The sequence below is a fragment of the Vidua macroura genome, chromosome 3 (genome assembly GCF_024509145.1).
Source record: "Vidua macroura isolate BioBank_ID:100142 chromosome 3, ASM2450914v1, whole genome shotgun sequence".
Lineage (NCBI taxonomy): Eukaryota > Metazoa > Chordata > Aves > Passeriformes > Viduidae > Vidua > Vidua macroura.
Window position 1 is genome coordinate 94,656,102 of NC_071573.1, and position 24,452 is coordinate 94,680,553.

The 24,452-nt window shown below is 37.2% G+C and overlaps 1 protein-coding gene across 8 annotated transcripts in view; it reads right to left on the reverse strand.

The window, feature by feature from the left end:
* DLGAP2 (DLG associated protein 2) overlaps positions 1–24,452 on the reverse strand; it is a 448,267-nt gene that overhangs the window by 121,807 nt on the left and 302,008 nt on the right. For 2 of the 8 annotated variants that reach the window (XM_053973319.1, XM_053973322.1), the window contains 2 exons: positions 24,163–24,282; positions 1,097–1,238 (listed from right to left, as the gene is read on the reverse strand). The exons of 2 other annotated variants lie outside the window; for them this stretch is intronic. The gene's annotated coding sequence lies outside the window, so the exon portion shown is untranslated. Of the gene's footprint in view, positions 1–1,096; positions 1,239–9,422; positions 9,576–24,022; positions 24,083–24,162; positions 24,283–24,452 lie in introns of those variants that run through there. 4 more of the 8 variants (XM_053973320.1, XM_053973324.1, XM_053973321.1 and 1 more) reach the window with 4 other exon arrangements.

A 24,452-nucleotide genomic window follows, 5' to 3' on the forward strand; every position in this document is an offset into this window, starting at 1 on the left:
AATTAAGCATTCAGTGACCCTTGAAGAGTGTGTTACTCTAATCCAGTGACTTGGCAAATTGACCTGTTAATCTAAGAAGGCATTCTACAAAGACTTTATAGTCAATTTATTTCTATCAAAAAGGAGAGATTTGGGGGGTTTTACTCATCCCTGCATTAATTCTCTCAATTGTCATGTATCCCTTGATTCAGCACTGGTTGCCATTTTTAACAGTGCTGGTAAATAAGCCATTCAAAGTGTAACAAAATTTTTGTATAACATAAAATGAGCTTAACATATATAATTAAAAATGGATTTATAGCAATTGCTTATGAAAATACTGTTAATATTAGGTTTGGAAAATGGCTAAAGAAGAGTGCATATATAGAGATGGATGCAAAATACACACTTGATACACTTATGTATACTTGCTTGGTATACATTTATAAAGTCTGAATAGAGTGTTTCCATCTCTCATATGGTACCAAGTACAAAAAAATTAATATTGAGGGGTATGTAGACTGCTGTAGCAGAGAAAGTCCATTAGATACGGAGTGTCTTCATATAGTAGAAGGTAATGAACTTTGTTCTTTGATCCTGCATTAGGTGCAATTGTATTTAATTCCATTATGAACTTTATTAAGCAGGAAGAATATCAGAAGCACTGTAAGAATCCCATCTCTGCAGAGTCACAAGAAGTTTGCTAGACAACTGCCAATCTCTTCCTAGCCAAATCAGTGCATTGAATGCAAAGCAAGTCTGGCTCTTCCAGCAGATTGCTCTGCCCATCTCTGCTTGAATATCTCTGCCCTAAATGCAAAAGTAAAAAAAAAAAAGGCACAGCTTATTTATTCCATCCTCAGGTCTACTTGTTTCCAACATTTTTATCTGGAAATTTATAAAGTGGATCAGGGCAGGCATGTAAATACTGCTCCAATTTCCTCCAGGATTTGACAGGTAGCATACATGTGGGGATGGGCTGAAGCCTTCCCACCCAGGCTCCCTCCAGACATCACATGGCCATGTCCTGGGGCTCTTTCTCCAGGACATTTGGAATGAGAGAAGACTGCCCTGAGAGAGGACAGTTTAGCCACTTACTGTGGCCCATTTTGCTTACCTGAATGGGTTCAGTGAAAGAGGCTAAGTAAAACTGACAACTGTTACAGGGCCGGATACAGTTCAGGGACTGGGGTTACTTCTTGCCACAATCTGCTTTACTGTCTGGCTGTTGGGGCTTGGTTTCAAGTGCAGCTCCACACCTGTTTGGGAAGAATCACTGCAGTGACCCAATGCTGGTGGCTCTGGAAAGCCCTAGGGGCAGCCTGCCCTTCCTCCTGCCCTGCATCCTGCCCACCAGACCTGCCAAGGGGCAAGGCTGTTGCATGAGGCCTGTGTGAGAAGAAGATTCTGCATTATCCCAGCTTTAGCTCTCCCATCAGCCACCCAGTCTTCTGCCCCCGTGCCAGAATGAGGATAAACTGGACCCTACCACAGAAAATAAGGAAACAAAGGTAAAAAGGCAGCCCTAGCAGTCTATAGGAAGACTGTGCCTGACAGCCTGGGCAGATTTTATGTACCTGTCCCTATTGTTTTTCCCCATGCTGGCTGCTGCCTTATTTTCCTATGCGCAGTTGTTCAGGAAGCGGCACGAGGCTCAAGTGATGCAGCGGTTGCTATGGAGAGAAGCTTGAGTTTGCACTTTATTTATTTTATTTATTTCTGAATGGCAGCATGCTGCAGTATGTAATATCTGCATGGCTTGCCAGCACACAGGATGCCACAAACCTGGGACTTTGTTCTTGTTTTTGGAAAAGCACAGGAAAAAACTGAGTCTCATTAGCAGCTGATTTTATTTCCTGTTTGGGATTGGATTTCCCTGGAGACTCGTGTCTGTATTGTCCACTGAAGCAGAATTAACACATAGCTGAATTAAATTACTTTTTTTTTTTGCCTGATACAAAGACACTTGATGCCAGTGCTGTAAAATATGCAATTTCAATAAGACATTCAAGAGTGAGTGTAACATGATTTTCTATTTCTTTTTATTTATTTATATAGCAACTAGAACCATGCAGAAGCCTTCCTGCTTCCATGAAAAAGGCTTAACTTGCACAGTAATATTTACAATTAATTAGCCATTGACATTTATCCTTCAGTATTACAATAAATCTTGCCATGCAAAAGTGACATGGCAGAAGTGTCACATTCTTTTTAGATTCACTATATCTAGTGATGCCAAAGCAGTGTGCAATTATTAGGTGCAAATCATGTCCTGGAGAAAGAATTTTTTTGTCTGTCATTCACTCCCTACCCCCAAGTTTTGAAGGTGTTACAATAGTCATTGTTTGGAACTAAAAACTACAAGATCTAATCTGTATTACCACTGTCATGAAATAAAAAATGTAGAAAGACAAGGTAATTTAAAAAAAAAATCTATGGATTTTGAGTGAGCTAAGGACATGGTCATGGGAGGCAAGCCTTGTTCTGGCTGGACATTATAATTGTTACATTATATAGAAAACAAATACAGCTTTCCTAAATCTATTCCTTAATAAAAATAAGTTAAATTATCTACAGAAATATAGCATACTGGGTAAAATTAGAAATCCTAAAATTCTGATTATGTAATTTGACAGACTCAAGGGCTGTACCTTTTCCAGTGTTCTGTGCATTCCCTGCTGCCTGGGGAACCAGACATGCCAACCAGCCATAAAGGCTCTGCAGGATGAGCACTGTCTTACTCACATCCCATTATATACTGCCAGTTGCTTTGACAGTTCTAGCTATCTTTTAATTGGTTTGGTAGGTATTATATAGTTATTCATATGCACAGATGATTAATTAAGTCAGTTCATATCCATATTTAAATTCACATCTAAGGAGCAATATTAAATTTTGTTCTTCCCCACAAGATGAAATAGAGGGATAATCAAAGGATAAAATAAGGATAAATAGATTAAAAATAAGATTAAAATAAGGATTAAAATACCCATAGTTATAAAGGGATGGAAATTAATAGATTGGTGACTCTGCGCTATGAGAGCTTTTTAATGGTCCACACACTTGAGCAGTATTACAGAACTAATTTCAAAGTAATATCTTTCATTAGCACATTATATGTACTTTCATTATGTCAAAGAAGTAATATCAAGCCTTCATTCTCAGCTAAGAAGGTCATATGGCCTGTTGTCCTTGCATGGGAGAGGAGGCCAATAATTCAGCACTAGGAAAGTTAACACTGAACTTTCCAAATATTTGCGTGGAAGACTTACAGGACTGAAGTAAGCATATGTCAGAGAAAAGTCCCTGAAAGAGCTAGTCAACAAAATGTCAGTTGTAAAAACACTGGAAACTGCAAAGGGAAAGAAAGTCATGTAACAGATATAAACAATTTGTCATACTGTGTGTTGCTTGGTGTGACCTAGATTTTAGAAGCTGGATGTGGCGTTCAGGCAACCTTAAATATGGACATTGGTAAAATCAGCCGCTAAGAGAGGTCTAGAATCCAGCATCTTCTACCTTTCACTTGTGGCTCCTTTGTTGGTGAGGAAATGCCCCTTACTGCTAAACCAGGCTTCTAAATCCTTTCTAAGCACTACCACCATCTAAAAATCATAGGCCAGGCAGCTTATTTCTGTTTGAATATCCAGAAGGGCCTGATCTTTCACTGACACTCATGATAACACACATTGACAGCATGGGGTGCAGCACAGAGATCTTTCATGCCCCTGGCCAGAATCCTAACCCTCAGCAGCTGGGAGCTGCATCACACGCTCTTCCCACTCCCACTCTGAGTTCCCCAACACATTTCTCCAGCTCCAGAGGCAGGCACAGAGAACTGCAAGGTGGCACCCACCAAGTGTGGAGCAGACTTGCAGATCTCCTGCCAGGGACTGGCATTGGAGAGCCTGTCTCTAAACCGTGTGGCATTCAGGATATTGATGGTAAAAACCACCACCCTACAAAACAGCCCTAGCTTCAGTTTTCATTATTTACTTTAACGTTTCAGGAGCAGATCCTAACATTTGATTTCTCTCTGCTATGCATACACAGCCCAGCAGTGTGTGCAACCTGCTGCAAAACAGTTAACTGGTTGAAATTGTAAACAGGAGATTTCCAGGCTTCCCCTGTGTAAGTTGACATAGCAGGTGACATGTCAGCTTAAAAAAAATCATTGCTACACTTGAAAAGATTTATTTTTTTAACATTTGGGGCCCTTTTTGTTCTTCTCCACGATACCAGAGTGACATCCTCCAGGACCTTCAGAAACAGACTGTCTTGCTGTAATCTGTGCTATTACAGACCAGCTACTTGAAAAGGGTTAAATATATCAGCCATTCTATTCAAGAAATGAACAGGAGTAAAAAATGCAACTCCTTAGAGACCAGCCTATCCTCTGGGCAAAACACTTGCATCAGTCATTAAGGAAAACATCCTTCTCAGAGGATGAAAAAACAGAAAAAAATCACAAACTCCAACTAATATTTATTTGCCAAACAAACCTGAGTGAGTTCTTTGAAAGGGTGACCAAGGAAATAGATGATAGAAAGGTGATGAAAGCAATCTGTCTGTATTTCACCCAGGCATTTGATAAGCTGTCAGATCAAAAACTGGTGGGGAAATGATAAGACAAGAACAAGTACTATGTTGACATCAATTAAAAGCTGTCTGTCATCCCAAAGCAGACAATGCTAAGAAATTAAGTAACTAGTTAAAAGGTGGAGATGCAGAGGTCTTGGCATAACCATGTTCCAAAATCTGGGTTCATCCTGAGATTTTTTTTTTTTTTACTGTGTTTCATATATATGATTTCTAAGGATTTTCTTCAAATGAATAAAATAAAATAGATGAAGGAGGAGGAGGAGGACTTGTCCCTGTTATGATTGCTACTGCAATTCAGAAAAGTATCTAGATTCCACATATGCATTTATGTTCTCCATGGATTTCAATTTAATAGCATTATACTTCCTTAGAAAGTGAATAGAAAGAGTCAGCAAAAAATAACAACGAGATTATTGAAAATTATTTTTGTGACTTGAGATCAGGGCCATGCTGTATATGCTGCACAAGACACTCAAAAAGATGAACAACAAACTCTTTCACAGAAGTAAATGGATAACCCACACATTGATCTTAATCAAACACACAGATAGATGTGTGTTTAGATCTTATTCTAGGTCCCTACTCAAAAGCATGCCAAACTAAAGCCCAGGTAGTGGGAAAACTCTGGAGTTTCTGAAGAACAGCTGAAATTCAAAGTGCCACACAAAAACAAATAACAAGAATCCAGGACAAACTTGGGATTTTTTGCAGCTTGAAAGAGAAAGAAATTAAGTAAAGAAGAATGAGACTTTGTTAAGATTCTATCTAAACGAGATGATTCTGCGAAATTTCACTTTTCTCTATTCGTATCTGATTCTCCATTTAACTCTATGTAATTGCAACTTTTCAGTTTTAAGAGATATTCATAATTAAGGATCAGATCTTGTACAACCTGTCATTTTTTAATAACATATCTTCAATTTACATTCAGACTTCAAGAAAATGGGAAATTTAAAAAGATTAAAGCATTTGTGATAGTCTAAAGAAAAGAATTGCACTAAAACAAATATTCATGTTTCCCTACCTTTTTATTCATAATACATGTATAAAGCATATTAAGAACTACAAAACACAAATATGTTACACTTCTTTCTCTACTGCAGTGTTCACTCATGAATACAAACTTCAAAAGCTGTGTGAGAATACATTTCCCACTACCTCAGCAATACAAAGAGCTTTAATCTCAAGATGATAGGTTTACAGGGGTATTACTTACACATAAAAGTTTAATCAATATCCTAAAAGACTTGTGTACAATGTAATTTTTTAATATACCTTTGTACAACAGAATAGACACTGGACATGAAAGTTATATATTTCATGTTCATGAAACAGAAATTTTCAAATTGGGCCTAGCTCAATATACAGAAGACATTAGACTAAAAAAAATGTGATTTTTTTTCCCCTCCTCCCTTACATTTTCACGCATGGAATATGGAATGGTTCTCTTCCAGTGTTGTGTGGAGCTACTGCAATCTAAACATATTATCAGCAGCAATAGAAGTGCTATTTCTGTTTATAAACAAAGGGAATAACTGCAACAATAGATAAACTGACAACTTTGGGCAGGTAATGGTACCAGTTATATTCCTTGGATGTTCTGCAATATTGTGGTTCAGTATGCTTTTTCTGACTGGCATCTGGGAGGAAGGATGGAGGCAGCTCCTTCTTATGGCCACAGAGTACCCTTGTCATCAGCTCATGACAGTCCTCACTGTTAGACACTGCTGCATGTACATGATCCTAAATTCCCTCAACTGGTTCATCAAACTACACAGTTAAGAAATTACTCTTTTGATTTTTCATTGGGTGCTTCATTGTCCTGTACAGAGAGTACCAGGAGTCTCATTACTAATGGAAATCTTTACAAAAGACAATGAAAAGTAAAAAAAGTAAGAAAAAAAGCCCAAGTAAATATTAGACCTGATGAAAACTTGCAGGCACTTTAATTTTAAATAATGTGCGTCTGTTTTACAATAGGGTGGCTAAAGCATTTTATTAGCAGGGCTTTTAAAAGCCATCTCTAAAATACCATCTTTGAAAACAAGAACCGTCTCTAATTCCATATTACTTGAAAACTTTCAAATTTCTAGGTGAACACATACAAGAACACTTTTTTTTTTTTTTTAACAATTCAGGTAACAAGGTTTTTAACAATTCTGTATGAGAGATCATCACAGAGGACTGAAATTTGCTGTGAGCAAGTTTCCAGTTGGATGGGGAAAGGAAAAATCGTTACCCAAACCAGTTAAATTAATCATAAAATTGTTGGTTTTGAATATTTTTCACCACACACCATAATTTTGTGCATGTATTTGTAATTCTTTGGTGTTTTTCACTATAATATCTCAATACTAATACAACATCTACTCTGCACTAAGAGAGTAGAGGTTTCAGAATAATGATCTAAATCTACCGTGATACTTTTTATAATGCATATTTTAAATATTCCATGTGCTTCCAAAATCTTGCTTGGAATCCTGGCCTAAAACATTACTGCCTGACTCCCACCTGAATTCTCTATGTAATGAGTAATATCATAAACAATTGTAGTGATCTCTTGTAAATATAATAAAATGTTACAGGTTGAGGTTTAAACTACAGTGATTCACACTTACGATGCTTCCTTAACACTCTTTGCTGGTCTTACCACTACCTCCATAATGCAAGTGCATTTATTTAACATCAACTTGGGAGTTCACTGGAATGAATATAGCCATATTATAGCCATATTATAGTGCTGTTTCTAGAAAGAATCATTTACCAGCCCATCTAGAACAGAACTCAAATGCAGAATAAGATAGTATTTGTATCTGAAATACCAATTCCAAAGACTCTTTGAATTGAGGTGGAAACAGCTGCATAGCCAGAAACATCCTAGTGTACTGACTAAATACTAATCATATACTGGAAGCATACTGTTTTCAGCAAGGGTAACACAAATGCAATGCATTAATATTCATAATTATCACATGCATTATTAGTTTAATTAGTGTCCATTCATAAATCCATAGGCATGGGTTTGATTAGGTGGACTACCTATTCTTATGGTGAAGGCAAAATCAGCTGGACAGCTGGGTTTGCAGCATTGTGATCACTGATAAAAAGTTTGGCCAGTGGGTGGATACTAGTGGCGTCTCCACACCTTAAAACTGGGGTCAGTTATTTAACACCTTCATTACTTTCTGGAGGTGGTGACAGTCTCCCGTCAGCAGCATCAGTTCAGGGGAAAGGTCAATACAATGTCTATTATTACTGCAATTCACAAGAACCTGGCAGAGAAACAGGCTGACAATAAACTTGCGTGCAAAGAAATGTCAAGTCCTGCATCTGGCACGTAATAACCTCTTGCCTCAGGTGAGGCTGGTGGTCAATTGATTCCAAGGCAGCTTTGCAGAAAAAGGACTTGGAATTCCTGGTGGATAGAGTTGAATATGACTTAATGGGGAACCCTTGAAGGCTTTCAAATATTGGTTTACTAGAAAGGCTGCAGATATCTCCATCCTTGGAGAGGTTCAAACTTGACTCTACAAGGTCCTGAGAAACTCCAGGTTGGCATTGATTTGAGTGCAACCCAGACCAGATGTTATGCAGAGCTCCCTTAAATTTTTTATTATTTTGTGACTTTAGATTTTAACAACCTGCTCATAAAAATATGGAATACTATGCATTTGCACTGATTGGAAAAGTATTAGCTCTGTTGCATACTACATCAACCTGTCTCCATCTTTTATGAGTGAATGGAGTCGTACTTCAGTGTTCTTGTGTAGCATCATATCCTGTTCAATTTTTCCTTCATAAAATTGGGACAGCATATTTGTCATTCTTAAAGCAAGAAATAATTTTGCAAGTCTGACACTGCAACAATGAATGTACAGCATACTCATGAGGCAGATATTTTCTAGCTAAAAGAAAGAATGCTTGCATCTGTTTTATATGATTTAGTGACTACCTTCTGCATAGACATAGTACACCATTTGTAGCATATGCTCTTTGCTCAGTGTGTTTAATAAATAGATTGCCTTCTGTTCATTTGATAATACAAATTTACTTGCCTTAAAAAATTACTTTGTATACCCTAAGAAAATATAACCCCATAGAATTGGATTTAGCCTATAAAATGGCATTTTTTGACACTACCATGCAATTAAGGGGCACATCCCTGAGTGCACTGGAGCACATAAGTTTACTGTACTCTTTCCACTGCTAATTGACCTCTTTTTCAGTGTACCTCTCCGTGACATTCTGCTTACCATGTTTTTCTTAAAACCACTTTTTGTTATCCCATGGATTTTTATTACCTCCAGACTAAATGTGTTGCAATTCTTTAGTTAGCCTGAAGCCTTTGAAGAGACATTAAAGACTCTATCATGTTGTTTCTTGGAGGTGGTGAAGTTCTTTGCTATGAAGATGTAATGAGTGCTTGTGTTTGTGTGACAGCATCTGTAAAAATATCAGGCTTGTTCTCTGCTCTATGTTGAATTTTTCTGTCTCTGCATGGGTTTCCTCCTGTCTGTCACTATGTTCTGGTTAACATCTTTCCTGCACTTCCTGAGGTTTCCCTTTGCTTTCTTTTGTCTTTCTGACTTACAACAGAAAACGACAAATGAATGTAAGCTATTATATGACACAAAGAATGTGGCTTCGTGTTGTCTTTGATTTTATTGACATTGCTGTATTTTTACTGTAACTCATTCCAATTATTCTTTATGTAATAAAATTATATTTATTTTAAAAGAGAGGGAGTGTCAGTACCTTCTAGGAAGTGATGACCCTTAAAATACCGGTACGTACTGACTCAGTACAGTAACAGCACCCAGCAATTGAATTTCAGACATTACCTGTATCTAGATAAAACCGGTAAACATAAACACCAACTCTTCTTCTAAGTCACAAGATTGAAAACAGCCACTCTGAAGTGCTGCAACTGAAGCTCTCTGCTATTGAGCTGAAACTCTCTTCTCTGAGCTCTCCTATTTTGAATGACAGTTTTTCTGCAGTAAAATGCAATATTAAAAAGTCAAATAATGTGAACTTTAATTCAGCCACAGTGGTGCTTTTCCTTGATTCTGAGAAAGTATAACCTCTCTCCTGAAAAACAAAGTATCAGTTGAGATTAAATTTCACCTAATTGTATTGATATCAATGCTTCAATGGACTTCCTTACTTCAGTAGATTTCAAAGGCACAACCTCAAGAAAGTGATGATTCTGGACATTCTCAGTTGGATATATTTCACTTTACAGATTTTTCAAGTTGATGGAACATTAGGGTTAGTTTATTTTCAATACAGAGTTCTGAATTTCTCTCTTTCCAGAGTTTATTGTTCCATACAGTCATTCAAATACATCTCATTCACCTGCTGATAGTCTATAAGACAACACAATTTTATTGAGATCATAGATTTTCCCTCTGAGTACATGTTCAAATTCTGAGGCACATAAATACTCCAAAGACAAAAATAACTTAACACATTTGAACATTTAGTTTCTATGGAGACAAAACTAAAATTTCTAATGTGAATTTATATTCAGCCTGATGCTTTACAGGTTAGAAGCACTTCATTAAGCCTTAAAGAGAGATATTATTCCATAAATAAATACACAAACAATAAAAGAGAACCACACAAAATCCCAAATCCTGTGCTTCTAAAATGCACTTGTGTATTCTAGTTGTGTAAGTATTGCTTCTGGCAGCCAGTTCCTGTTTTTCTATTCCCACCCTATATTAGAGACTTATTGATAGACTCAAGACATAGTTTGTGTCATTTTCAATAGAAAAATCTTTTTGTTGAAACACGAGAAAACTCAAAAGTCAGGACTTTGGGGCTTCTATCTTTCACTCCAAGTATTTAGAGAATAATAGCTATAGAGTTAACTGCTACAAATGCCTGATACTGCTAGGTCAAAGTAATGAATGCTACTTGTCTGACCTTTTAAGCCAGGATCAGCAAAAAAAAAAAAAAAAAAAAAAAAAAAAGGCCTGAAAGGCACAGCATCATGATAAGAGCTGTAGAAGTACTTGTGAGATTTCTTTCAGGCAGTTGGATACAGAGCCCACTTTTGAAAGTGCATTTTAAGTGGCACTCTAGTCAGTCTTAAAGATCATATTTGAAGAGGTGTTGTTCACAATTATCATCTGCTTTAATGATGTTTCCTGAATCCTGTTCTTCTGCAAGCCATATTAGTTAGCTTAATGTCTCAGCCAGTTCTTCCTTCTCACAAACTGCAGGTAAAATACAACATGAGATTATCGGTACTAAGGATTTCTGTAAAGAATTTTGCCAGGCTTTGATGATTATGTCTGAGCCAACTTCCACGTGATAACCGTGTAAGTTGTCATTAGCACAGTGCTGGGCTTCAACTCAGTACCCAGCAGGGCTTTTTTAGCTCTAAACTGTATCACATTAAATATGGTTGCAAGATTTTTTGGCTTGAAACTTGCTCACAAATGACCAGCTCAGAGCCTGAGCAAAATGTCTGTAAGTATAGACATCTAGAAGAACCATTACAATGAATTACAATGTGGGAGTCAGACTTGGCCAACTTAAGTGGATCTAACTTGGTTTTTATACTATTAAGCCTGTTTATCCACTTGAGGATCTGCCAAGCTTCTTGTGTTAAAAGAGACCATGTATCTGCTCAGCTAAAATTTATTATGCAAAAAGATATAAAAAGCAAAGAACAGGAGCATAAAGTTGGGTTCAGAGGACAGAAGTTCCACTATCTGCTGAAGTAACTCCAGTGCAGAGACAGTTGGGAGCAACATTGAAAGTGTTCCCAAGTGGAAGCTGAAAGCAGTGAGGTCCCTGGCCCTGCCCCGGGCAGGTCTGTGTCTGCTCACCTGCTGCTCGCCTGGCTGGCAGCAGTTTGGAGCCAGCACAAGCTGCTCCCCCAAGTCCCCTTTCAGCTGTGTTTCCCATGCCTGCTATCAACACCATTTTCAATTCAACCTCCTTTACTGGCAATGAGTAACAAACTCAAACACTGGACTCTCACTTACTAAGTCTGGCATTTTTCCACCCAAATGTTTGTTATGCTGCACACCGACCCAAGTTCTGTACAGACTGACCCCATGTTTAGTTGCCTACCTATTCACTGTGTTACAAAGATTTACCACCACAAATAAATATGAATTTAAGGACTTTTACCTCCATTTCCCAGAGCATCATTAGTATTAGTGTCTGCAACTGCCATTTCACTACATATTCTTATTTACATATGCCTTATTTATACTTTTGGCATAGAATTTTTAGAAGACCTGACTTGTGCAATCAGATTGTCCATTGACTTGGCAGTTTGCAACTAACTGTGAACTCAAGACCCAATATAAAAGGGAATAAAATCTCCTAGAGATAGTTTGTGAAAATCAGAAAACAGTAGGGAAATGCACAATAGTGACTCCACTTAGGCAGAATGAGGCCATGACACCAGAGCTGGCAGGAGCTAAGTGCCCAGATGGCACGTGGGTATTAGCAGAGCGATGCTCACACAGTTGCAGGATAGCAACAACATTGTCACTATATGGGCTGTTAGGTGGAATGAAAAGTCAGACAATGAACACAATTCATGGGAAATTAGACTTCAGTATTTCCATTTGCCTAAATAGGAACTCATTTTGTACATGTCACCATGTTTATCAGTTATCCTGGTTAATCAAGACTTGCCTGTGTACTTGATACCTTATCAATTCTTATGCAGAGTACCTGATGGAAAAAACATTCACTTATTATTCACTAAAACCCCAAAAAAGAGATTTATGTTACCTGGCTAGAATTCTCCCAAAATACTTCCATGTACTTTAGAAACCCGAACATATCTTGTGTGTTTATTTGGCTCAAAAAGAGCAAAACTCAGCTACCAAAATGAATCTTGGAAACACTCTTGAGTCCATATACAGACACTGTGGAGATAAAGTGCTATTGGGTGAATAGGCTGCTATTCATGTAATCTTAAAACAGACGTCTTACATAGGTCAGATGAATCTTATCCTGAAAATACTTCTCTCCATTTACTGTAGAGTCTGAGGTAACTTGATTTAACAGAGACACCTAGAGCGTAAATACTTAGAGCTAGGTGGAATAAATGCCACCTCTGAAAATGAAATGTAGAATCAGATACTTAATGTACAAATAAATCATGTCAAGGATTCCACAGTGAATTTCTTTGAAAGGAAAAACGAAATGAACCAGGCAAGTCTTATTAAATCGCAGCTGATTTCTTTTCCTCTTGAGTAAAATGCAAAAAATAAATCTGTTTCAATTCAAAAGTTCTTGTTCTGTATCTCCAATGCAGAAAAACCGTTGACTAATAGTTGACTGAACAGTTAGACTAACATGAGAGACAGACACACTTGGAAGTCACTGCCTGGAAGCAGAGGTCTTCCCTGCTGTCTCCTCCTCCAAACAAGTCTTTCTTTAAAGCCCAAATTTGGTAGTTGATGGCACAACCTCCTGCACTCGTCTGTGACATACTGCAAAGGAATACCCATAGCCCCTGCCTTCCCCAGTCCCTGGCATTTCCTGCAACCAAACCTTGTCAGTTTTAACTCTGTTCATTTTGCCCCAACTTAAGAAGATGAATAGTTGTCTAGGATTATTTAAAATTATCTTTTAGGAAAAAAAGCAGTGAAACTGCAAAGCAAAACAAATAAGAAAACCCAGTTCTAGAAGGTAGCTACTAACAATATTCTCTACTACCTGGATAGACTATTTCCAATCCCAAGCCCCTCCAGGAGATGACTCATACATGTAGGGACATTTGTACATGGGGAGCCCTTATACCACAATGCGTAACAAGTCTGTGAACCCAGAATTGATTCACCATCTGACACATGCCACTGCACCCCCCTGACACCTGGCCCACAGCTCACCCAGAGCAGAAGGTGCTCAGTGTGGGCTGAGCTGCCCATATTGCTGAGCAATTGGAAGCGCGGAGAGCAGGGCACAAAAGGCAAAGTCCATTGCCCTCCACTTTCTCACACTTATGTGGGTGCAGGTTGTGGAGAGGCTCACATCCAGAACTGCAAACTCAGAACTGAGAATTTCCAGCAGCCATTGTCCTGCTGCAGGCTGTACTTCTCTACTGCCTAATTTATGGAAATCAGCTTCCAAAAGTGACCTACTTGCTGTAAGGGAAGCCCTGTCAAGTCAGGGCCCCAGCTATGCTTATACTTATTTCCATGCCAAAGTCTGGTAATAAAAACTCAAATCAGCAAGTGCAGTTCCTAGGGATGTAGAACTTAGTGTTTGAGAACAGTGTGAGTTTAATAAACAATCCAGAAGAACGTTGTACTAAATCTGGTCCAGAATGTCTATAGATTTATAAAACCTGCATTTTATATACATTTTAGAAATATTAAGAATATAAAGTCTACTATGAAAATGCTTTAATACAGTTATAGTTATATTTTTGTCTTGTTTTAACATGGCTGAAACTTATCTAGCATTCTCTGCATATCTAGCACTGATGGAAAAATAGGTTTGACTTCAGCTAAGTATGGAAAATATCTCAAACACACTAAACACTTCTATTTCAAGAAAAAATAATTTGCTGTATTGTGCAAATTGACTAAGATTTTGGTATTCACATGAGAAAGATCTTGATCACAAAATGTGCTTTGGTCTCAATAAATAAATATGATGCCTTCGAAGACATAAAAAGATTGAAACATTCATATCATCATATCTGTAATTTTTATTGCGGACATGTCTCCTATTGCATAACAAATGTGTTGGAGAGGTTTGCAAAAGGTCATGCAAACTGTAGGCGATATTTTAAAGACTAAGCACTAAAATAGAGAGAAAGAGGTCAAGAAAACAGAAAGCTATGATCTTAAATAGCAAAATAACACACTGTGTAACTTTTTAGAGTATATGAGGAGTGAAAAGTGTAGCATCTATTCAGACCATGAAATTCACTAATATCATTAAAATGCATGACAATCAACAAACAGCTATAATCCACCTTGACAGAAGTCAGTGCATCAAGCAAATTCTTACTTGAGAGTCCTGTCACTTTCTTAATTAGAACAGCAACCTCATCTTAAATTATGCCAACAGGTAACAGAAAAATCAGAGCAGAAAGATTGCAGAAATGACTGGAAAATAAATGCAGTTAAAGACAAGTTCCTGGTGACAAAACTTGTTTAACTGAAAGGAATCAGATCATGCAAGGGAAGTTGTTTGTTCCTTCCAGGCAGGAAGGGCTGTAAACTTTTCTTTTAAGAATAAGTTAGAATATTCTGAGCTAGGACTTTAATATCGCTAGAAAGCTCCATAGATATTAGAGAGTGAGGGTGAATTGGGTCATCCTCATGGTAGACAAGGGAGGGAAATGGCAGAGAAGCGCACCCTTTTCTCAGTCAATGTAAAGTGTCATGGTTCAATTACCTTCAAAGTCATTACAATAATACATACCAGGGGAAGAACTGCCCCCCAGTTCTGTGTAGGCCCTAACAGGGAAAACTTGGCTATCGATGGTTACAGTAGAAACAAGTGCAATAGTCAGAACAAGATAGTGTCTCTGTACCAGTGCAGACTGTTGCTCAGGATTATATCTGTATAGGCTCTATTTACATGTTGTGATGGTTTTGGCAAAGGTAGAGTTAATTTTTTTCACAGCAACTGGTATGGGGTTGTGTTTTGGATCTGTGCTGTGAACAGAGCTGATGATCCAGGGGTGTTTTTGTTATTGCTGAGCAGTGCTCACACAGAGCCAAGGCCTTTTTTTGCTCCTTACCTGCCCCCATGCCACCAGTGAGGAAGGTGTGGGTGCACAAGGAGCCTGGAGGGGACACGTCTGGGACAGTTGATCCCAAATGACCCAAGGAATATCTCACATCATACAGTGTCATGACATAAGGCTGGGGGAAGAAGAAAGAAGGCAGGGACATTCAAGAGTGATGCCTGTTGTCTTCACAGTGTTACACATGCTGGAGACCTTTCTTGGGGACAGCTGAATGAAGTTGTGAATTAGTTCTTTGCCTTGCCTGTGTGTGCAGTTTTTGCTTTACCTATTAGCCTGTCTTTATCTCCACACATGAGTTTTCTCACTTTTACCCTTGCAATTCTCTCTCCTTGGAGGGGAGCGAGTGAGTGGCTGTGCTGGCTGGGGTTAACCCATGAGCTTGTGTAAACGAAATGGGCCTGGGCTATCACACAGGCCTTGAGGCCAGCTGTCACCACACAGCTCTTGTTTGTACCACTGCAATCCTTCATCCCCTCTTCCCCTAATATTATGCCTGCACCCAAACTGTTTTTTGGGAAAGATGCATTGCCAACCTGAGTCCTTGAAACACACCCAGGCACACACACAGGGAGAGCTCTGGCACTTAACTATGTGGATGGCCACAGGCCAGTGAGGGAACTCAGATCACAGCCCACATCAGCTTATGTGGCAGATGCAGTAACAGGCACTGGGCAATGTGGCTCACGGGACTGGTGCAGCTGGGACTCAGACAAGATGTGAAAAAGAGATGACTTGGTCCTACAAGAGATGAGGCTGGATAATTATAGACATGGAGAAAAGGAAGGATTGATCAAAGAAAAATTAGAGGAAAAACCATTTTTATGACTACTTATATTTCCTTCTGTTACTGTGACAAAAATCCCAGCAATGACCCACCAAATTCTTGAAGGCACACTCTGCAAGTCTTGTGTTAGTTGCTGCCTTGTTTACCCAAAGAATGTACTTGCTTTCTGATTTTTTGAGATGAAGACACTACAGCATCACCGTATTCCTAAAGATTTGCTTTCATCTTATAATGTTCAATTACCTTACTAGGATCACATGCTTAACATAAATGTAGTGTTCCAGGGAAAATTTCTTTTGCTTGGCTTGTTTCTGATCTCTTGCAGATAGATATTTCTCTGTTTATTTAGCAACTACATAATTTGCTAAAATAATGGGGAAAATATGAGTTTCAAATTCCCGTCTCTGATTTCAAGACAAATATAATGCTTTTCTATTAAGTAAGAAATAAACAGGTACAGTGGGTGCAGCTTACACGATGTGGAAAGTGTTATGAGAATGCAAATAATTCTCTGCAGGAAGAAAACAAATTTTTGGTTATATTAGTGAGAATGTTTTATAAGATGTAACAGGAAAGGAAGTTTTGGATAAAACTTATGAGGGCTTGGGTTTTATTTCTCAATCCTGTCTTAATATTGAGGGATTTTTTGCTACATCTTGACTTAAAACAAAAGAATTATATAAAGGTGATACTGAAAGAAGGCAGGTAGAGTCTTAATTGCAACATGCAGAATAAACAATGCTTGCTTAAAATGATTTGCATTTTCCTGTAACTATGCGCATTCAAAACATCGGCAATGGATATATAAATCAGATTCAAAGGCTGACAACTTCCTGATTATATTGCAATTCAAAAATTGCCAATTATGATGAAAAATATTTTCATGGAATGGGTCGTTATTTCAGCATTTGCTCTTGGGGATTACTGCCCAATATTGTCATTAACGTAAAGCAAAAACCTGATGGTGGATGAAGTATAAACCTTGTTTTTTAGATAAGATGTCGTAAGTATTGTACCTCAAGCACTTACATAAAAATTCGTGAGCTACCATTTCCATAGCAACAGGCAACATAATTTAGCTAAGATAGCTGCTTTCCATTCTGGAGACTTCATTGTCACTGCAGTTTATGAAATACAAAATACACTAATACAGTAAACAGATAAAATGCTGGAAATGCTGAGGAAGGCATAGATTTTATTACAGATGCAGAACAATGCTTCTTTTTCTTCTCACTTGTATTTTATAGGATTCTCTACCATTTTCAACTCACTACATACAAATCTAGTTCTCCTTGCTGTGCAGGAGACCCAGTGAAAGGCATCTGAAGCTGGCCTGTCTTTCATGTTAGTCTGATTTTTTCTGGAATGTGCAGAAGGAGCTGGCCAATTCTTTCTTTCTCTCCTTCCTCCTCTCAGTTACCAAAATAAAATTTACTTCAATGCAGAGAGTCAGCACACCATATCTGGGGCACCTGTTAAATCTCATATTGAGCCTACACACAGTTACTAATTTAACACACTGCTGACACACTCCATAGTTGTAAGTCTTTTGCTTCCCCAATGGTTCCGTGAATCTTGTTATTAATCTGAATCACCTTAAAGTGCTTTTTAAAAACATCTGGCTCCATACTTTTAAATTTTTAAAAAGTCTGTGAAAAAAATTTAAAATAAGAACTTAAAAAGACAGCAGAACTAATATTCTCACTAAAGCTACTCTGAAATTTCACACTTGAGTAGCTGTGGTCTAAATGGAAAGATCACAGGGAGGACCATCAATTTCTACCTACTGGAAGTATACGATTGCAGTCTGCTACCCTTGTCTTGCAAAGAGTAATGCCTTATACTGTTTTCTCAGTGAGGGTGGAAGAATTCCTTTTGAAGGAGAAATCTGATTGATGTAAGCAAGTGAATCACCACCTGTCCATGGGAAATGGATGCTTTTGAAAGCAAGCTCTATTGGACACTGCATTTGATAGACTCTGCAATGAAGGGATGGCTCTGTCTGTGAAGTTCTCCTGAGCTGAGCCCCTGACAAGGACCCTAAGGCACTGATCTCCTCACATATTTTCCTTACTACAAAAATATGCAGAAGGTAAAAAAAAACAACACGTTTCTTACTTCACCACTGAGAATTGATGATACGTGATATTAGGATGCAAATAATTTATCTGGCTCCTAAGTTATTTTCTCATTTTGGCAAGTGCACTAAAGACAGAAACTGGCACAGGTAGCTGGAAAAGAAACTGTGATGCTGGAGCACAATCACTTGTCCTGTGGGTAGGTTACATGATTATTTGTCAGGAGCAATTCAGGGATCAAGAGAAAGATGCAATGTATTCTACTTATGAACTTCACATAAAGAACATATAAAATGTAAACATGGCAGTTAGCTTATTTTTTCCATCTACAATGCATAATTTCTTACAACCAAAGATCCTGACACAGGGAAATAATCCTCTATTTCTACATCCATCCAAACAAATATGTACAACCTGACTATCATTTCATTCATACAAACTAATTGTGTATGATCTAGCACTTTGATGAAGGCCTAAATGTTCAGCTGATAGAAAAAGAAAAAAGCATTACACCTACCAGAGTAATTATTAAAAGGTTATTTTTATCCTGCAGTTGAACATACGCAATAAATGAGCATTAGATTATGCTCTGAAATAGTGCATGAGCCTTCATCATCCTACAGGACAAATTCTGTAATCTCCTCTGACAGACTCATAATCACAGCAATAACCAGTTCTTGACCTGTGAGACAGGTTGAGTATTCCTGCCAAACTAACAGGAATTGTAACTTCTCTTTCTGAAAAATTGATTGTTAACCACCAGAACTGTAAAAAGCTATCTCCATATTAATTAACAGTGCCTAGTCTTGCATTAAAATCAAACACACATACACAAGTCACTGATCTTGATAGATAAGTCTTACACAACCACCTCCAAAATTTATGATTATAGGAAACACAGTGATATTTATTCAGAGGTAGAGACAACCAAGGAAAACACCAGCTCCTGTTGTCTCTGATCATTATGATCACTTCCTTGGCTGAAATCTGAATAAGGAAACAGTTCTAAAGCTATGTCAAAAATAAAATCTAAATTCTATCAGCAAGTTTACTTTGAAGTAGTAAAGACTGCTTATGGCATTTTAGCTTTGAGTGTCATTTATTATTTTCATAAGAATGTGTTTATATAGCAGTATGATTTATTATTGTCAAAATCTTATAACAGCAAAGAAATACCTGACTTGTGATCTATGCAATACATAAAACGTCTGGGCAGAATCTGTTGGCTTATAGAAAATAATCTGAACATCTATTCTCCTTGGATAGTTTTTGTAATTCACAACTCCAACTACTCATTTCAAGAAAAGGTAAAACTGAAAGGTCTGAAATAAATATATATTTCAAAACTATAACTTTAAAAAGCATTTTGAGATTATATTATTTTACAGAAAATGATATTTGATAAATTAATACCTATAAAAATTAGAACAAAACCAGAAACAATTAAAAAAACCCTTATTTTTTTGCATACAGCAAACAACTACAATTCATTAAAAAGTGCTGCTGGACCACTTAATTGGCCACAAGGATAAAAACAGTCGTGATTTATGTTGTGTCCTGTAAAGTTTATATATTTATATATATATTAGAAGAATATGTACTAATATCAACTACTTATTTTGTAAAATATTCCAAGTACAACCTTCAGCTGCTACAAGCTGGCCGATACATATAGCCAAGGAGTAATATTGGACAGTACATAGTAACAGTAAATACAAACCCCATCAATACAGTATATTCAATATTTGTGTACTTAAGGAGCTACTACATGACAAATTAAAAGCATTTTCTATGTCTAGCTTTGAAAACAATGTACATTTAATCCATGCCATCAAAATGAGGAAATTAAAGACAGCAGGTATTAGATGAGGAGTCAAAGCTTGCAAGAAGACAAGCTTTGATTACCAACATGGGTGTCCTCTTTTCAATTCAAACATTAAATTATCCTCCTTAAGGAGTTGCCTTTGGCTCAAATTCCAATTTGATATCTTTCTTCATATGCGTTCTTGTGAACTATTAGTTTAAAATATCTGAATATACTTCTTTTCAGAGACTTTAACCTTTCAGTCTTCTTTTGACATTTTTCTCTTAACATTATGAAGCCCTGCAACAATCTCTGGCAGCATCACAGTCTAAAACAGAGCTCAGAATAGTTGAATGAGTTTGGAAAAATTGCTGCCTTAACTGAACACTGGGGATAACTTGACAAACCCAATATCATAAATACAGTAGCCCGTGCGGCTTTCAAATAATTACAGTTCAGATATTTCTAAAAATACATGATTAATTAAAGAAGATTCAAGCCATGACTTCATGCATTTGCAAATCAGAGATACACCATGTAACTCTGCAGGATCTGGTAGAGTCCAAATATTTTTTTAATTTATTTTAGTTCCTTTAAATTCTGTTTGGTGGTAATGAATGAGGAATATAATTACTTACTTACTTACTTGAATTACTTGAATACTTGAATTATAATATAATTCATCCTGTACCCTTAACATGAAATACCCCAGAACACTTAAAACCAATAATTAATAAAATATAAAAAAAAATTAATTAAAAGCACTTTATTAACTAAATTAACTAAAAATTAATCATTAACTTCACATTAAAAAAGATCAAGAATTGTGCAAAACTCATTAAGACTTATGTTATATAAATGGCTAAGAAATTGCTAGTATTACCTGCAGTACCTCTATATCAACAGCTTTTTATACAGTTCTTGTTAAACAAGTATGAATCATAGCTGAGAGCCAAAGAAATGAGACCAAGTAATCCTAAAGAGTAAAATAAATTCATGTGGCAATGCATCAATACCATATGTCTCTGTGAGACTCCTAAGTTCCTTCACTTCTGAAATTGCCATATTTTCAAGAAAAGTGTATATCCCTTTCATTTTTGCTTTTTGCATATATTTAGGTGGAAACTAAACAAGTGAAATTGAGGATATAGAAATAAACACTTGAATAACAGAATGAATCACACTGTCAAGTTCCTGCATGATTAGGTACTTTCATTTTCTTTCCCATCTTTGTAACTCCATGACTGCATTGCACTCTAGAGCAAGCACACAGCTGTGCTTGCCCCAGCTCAGCTTCCCCAGAACACATCTGTATCCCCACACCAGGAAAGGTTTGCTCAGTGACATGCAATCCTCATTGCTCAACGACCAAGAAGAGGCAGGCTCCAGAGCAACCCAGACTGAAAATATATGAGCTATTTTGGACCAGGAGCCTGAAGGAGCTCAGAAACAAATTTAAAAGAAAATTAAATCAATTTGAAATAATTTTTAATATCCTATACGCCCCCGCCAAGTACAAATTCCCAGAGCAGAGTTTTCATGTTGGTACGTAATTGTTGTTTTTTTACCTGCAGCTTCATCTGGAAAACTGATATTTTGAACAGCAGGACTATGCACAGTTACATCCCAACTAAGACTCTAAAGGCAAGATAGGGCACCCACTAACTTTCTCCTCATGGTTTTTACTTGAGACAAAAAAGTCAAGGGACAAACATAGAACTGGAAGAAATGAACAGAACTACAAAAGTTATGAATCTGGATAAAATCTATACTAGATGAATACAATAAATGCAGGATAACTTATTTTTAGTTTGTGATTCTGTCCATTCAATTTTACAGAAGCTCAAAAGGAGCTCAGCTGTGAGTGACCTTTTTAGTTTTGTTTTGTTTACCAGCTCATCATATTCCATCCTCTTAACCTTTGATGACTTTCATTTTATATTTTGGTTTACTTTTTTTCTTTACCTTTTTTTTTTACTCAGGCTTGTCTTCAGCCTAAGCTGACATCTTACTGAAATTCAGGAGAAAGATTAAAAAAAAACCCTGCAACACTTAGCAGACTCAATTAACTAGCTAAGCATTTCCCCAGATAAAATCAAAATGATAGTTAGCCCAAACCATCTGCAAAATAGTATTTTCTCCAAATTTGTTCTTTAAAATCTGTCAGCTCTAATCAAATACCACTGAACTTTGTTGTCGATACTCTTGAACTAAATTCTACTCAGTGTTATTTGTCCTAAGCCATCCAGTCTTCATTTTCTACCCAACCTTACACATACTTTGGGCAAAGGCAGAGAAAAAGGATAAAGATGAGACTTTCTATGCTTCTGACACAAATGCTACAGTAACTGCAATTAATATGACTGAGAAGACACTCACAGATAAACTTTTATTTCAACCACAATACCCAGTACTGGTGTACTGAATGAAATGTCCATTTAAATTTTTGACATAGCAGATCTGTGATTAGGAAAGTGCACAGTTCAACAGGCCATTAACTGATTCATGAAATGATGCTCATTATATGGACAAAATGTTGTTTCTTCTGGAAGATGAGCAGGTCACTGACCAGTACCTTGATTGGATACACCCAGGAATGAGAAATGAGAAAGGATATTTTGAGTTCATTTTTAATTAGCATTTGAGACACTCTTTCTCTAAACACTTCCCACAGGACTACACTTGCAAAGTTCCTACCGTAGCTTGAGCTATTATTCAAAGACCTGAGAACGCTTATTCCACTTAGGGCTATCTTAGTTTTACTGACTGTGCTGGAGACAGCAGTCTGTTCCCTAGACTACTAAGGGACTTTCAGAAATTAAAGCAGAATATTGAAGTTGAAATCTAGCATTACATTGCCAACAGTGAAGAAGTCTTTGAAAAAAATAATATCTTTGTCCCTGAGGTATTTCAGAAAATCTCAAGCCTATTCAGATGAATTGCAACAAAACAGCATTCATCATTAACACAATGCAAAACAAAGTCTGTGGATCTTACTGACCAGTTGGGTACTTTGGGGTGGTAGGAGGGAAAAGAGAAAACACTGCATGCTAAAGCTGAATTAAAAGAAAAATCAACAGAGATGCAGAAGGTGCATTTGAATTACCTTCTGTAGATTCCTAGCTCAGGTGGCACCTAAATAATTTTTATGTGATCCAGAACAGGAATTCATAGGCGTGCTTCACAGCCCGTGGAAATCAAAGCAGACAACTGCTATTAACTCTCTTCACCATGGAGCTGGGCTGTGTTAAAGGTACATTCTTAATCTTCTAAGTGAGCTAATACAAGATATCAGTTATAGGGATGCAGTCTGAAGAATGCACTTAAATGGGGCTTTAAAGTCTCAAATCTTTTTTTCATCCCACTCATTAGTGACATCTTGGCTAATTCTTCTTCTTTTTTGGATTAATTATCACCCAAAACTCAGTGCCCACCCAGATTTCATCAGATTGAAACTGCTAGATTTCATATGCTGCCATAAGAGCATTCCCTTCCACCTCAAATCTCATGTTAGTCACATCAAGCTAGGGAAAAAAATGCTCATTCCTCAACTCAAATGTCAGTTACCTTTTAGAATTACCTCTTGGTTTGCTTGTTACAGACAACCACTGTAACCTGAACTGTAGCTAAATCCATAAAAAGGGAGAATTAAGAAGGAAGTGTTATGTACAAATAAAAAAGTAATTTACTTCTATATACAGCATTTACAAAATTCTACAGGAATATATTCTTATAGTTTTTGAAAACCAGGATTTCCTAGGATAGCTATCAGAAAACCAGTCTTACAGTGTGAGCCTTAAAGAGTACAATGAATCAAATTTACTAGAAAAAAGTTGAAAGGTACCTTGACTACTGTATAAAATTTTTTAGTAGTCATAGGGGTGATAAAATTGTCATAGTCTATGAAAGAGGCCAGGTTTGCAGATCAAGGCAATAAGTTCATCAGGCCAGGTAGCACAGCTTCTCTGCACAGAGACCTTTCATCAGGTCCCTGCAGTTTGTCATAGACACTTGTTCAGAAAACATACCTGAAGAAGGGGCAATTTTCAGTGTTGCTGACAAAGGCATAGCAAAAGGAAGACTGGCAGCTGAAATTAGACAAATTCAACCTTTCCACAACAATTCCATTTCCTAGCACTAAGGGTAATTAAATATTGGAATGGCTTACCAGGGGAGCTGGTGGACTCGCCATTGCTTGGAGCTTTAGGACGAGATTAGATATCATTGTAAAAGAGATGCTTTAATCCAGCTTCTGGAAGTTCTCAACATGCCCATAACACTTGCAGCTCTGCATTAAGACAATGACTATAATCAAATCTTGTACTTTAGGGTTTCAGCTGATCAACTGCAAGGGTTATAAAGAATTTTTTTTCCCTTCACATAAAAACCAGAGAGATACTTTGGTGTGGTTTATATTCTGATCTGTCTCTGAAGTAGCAGAGATTGCAGAAATCTACA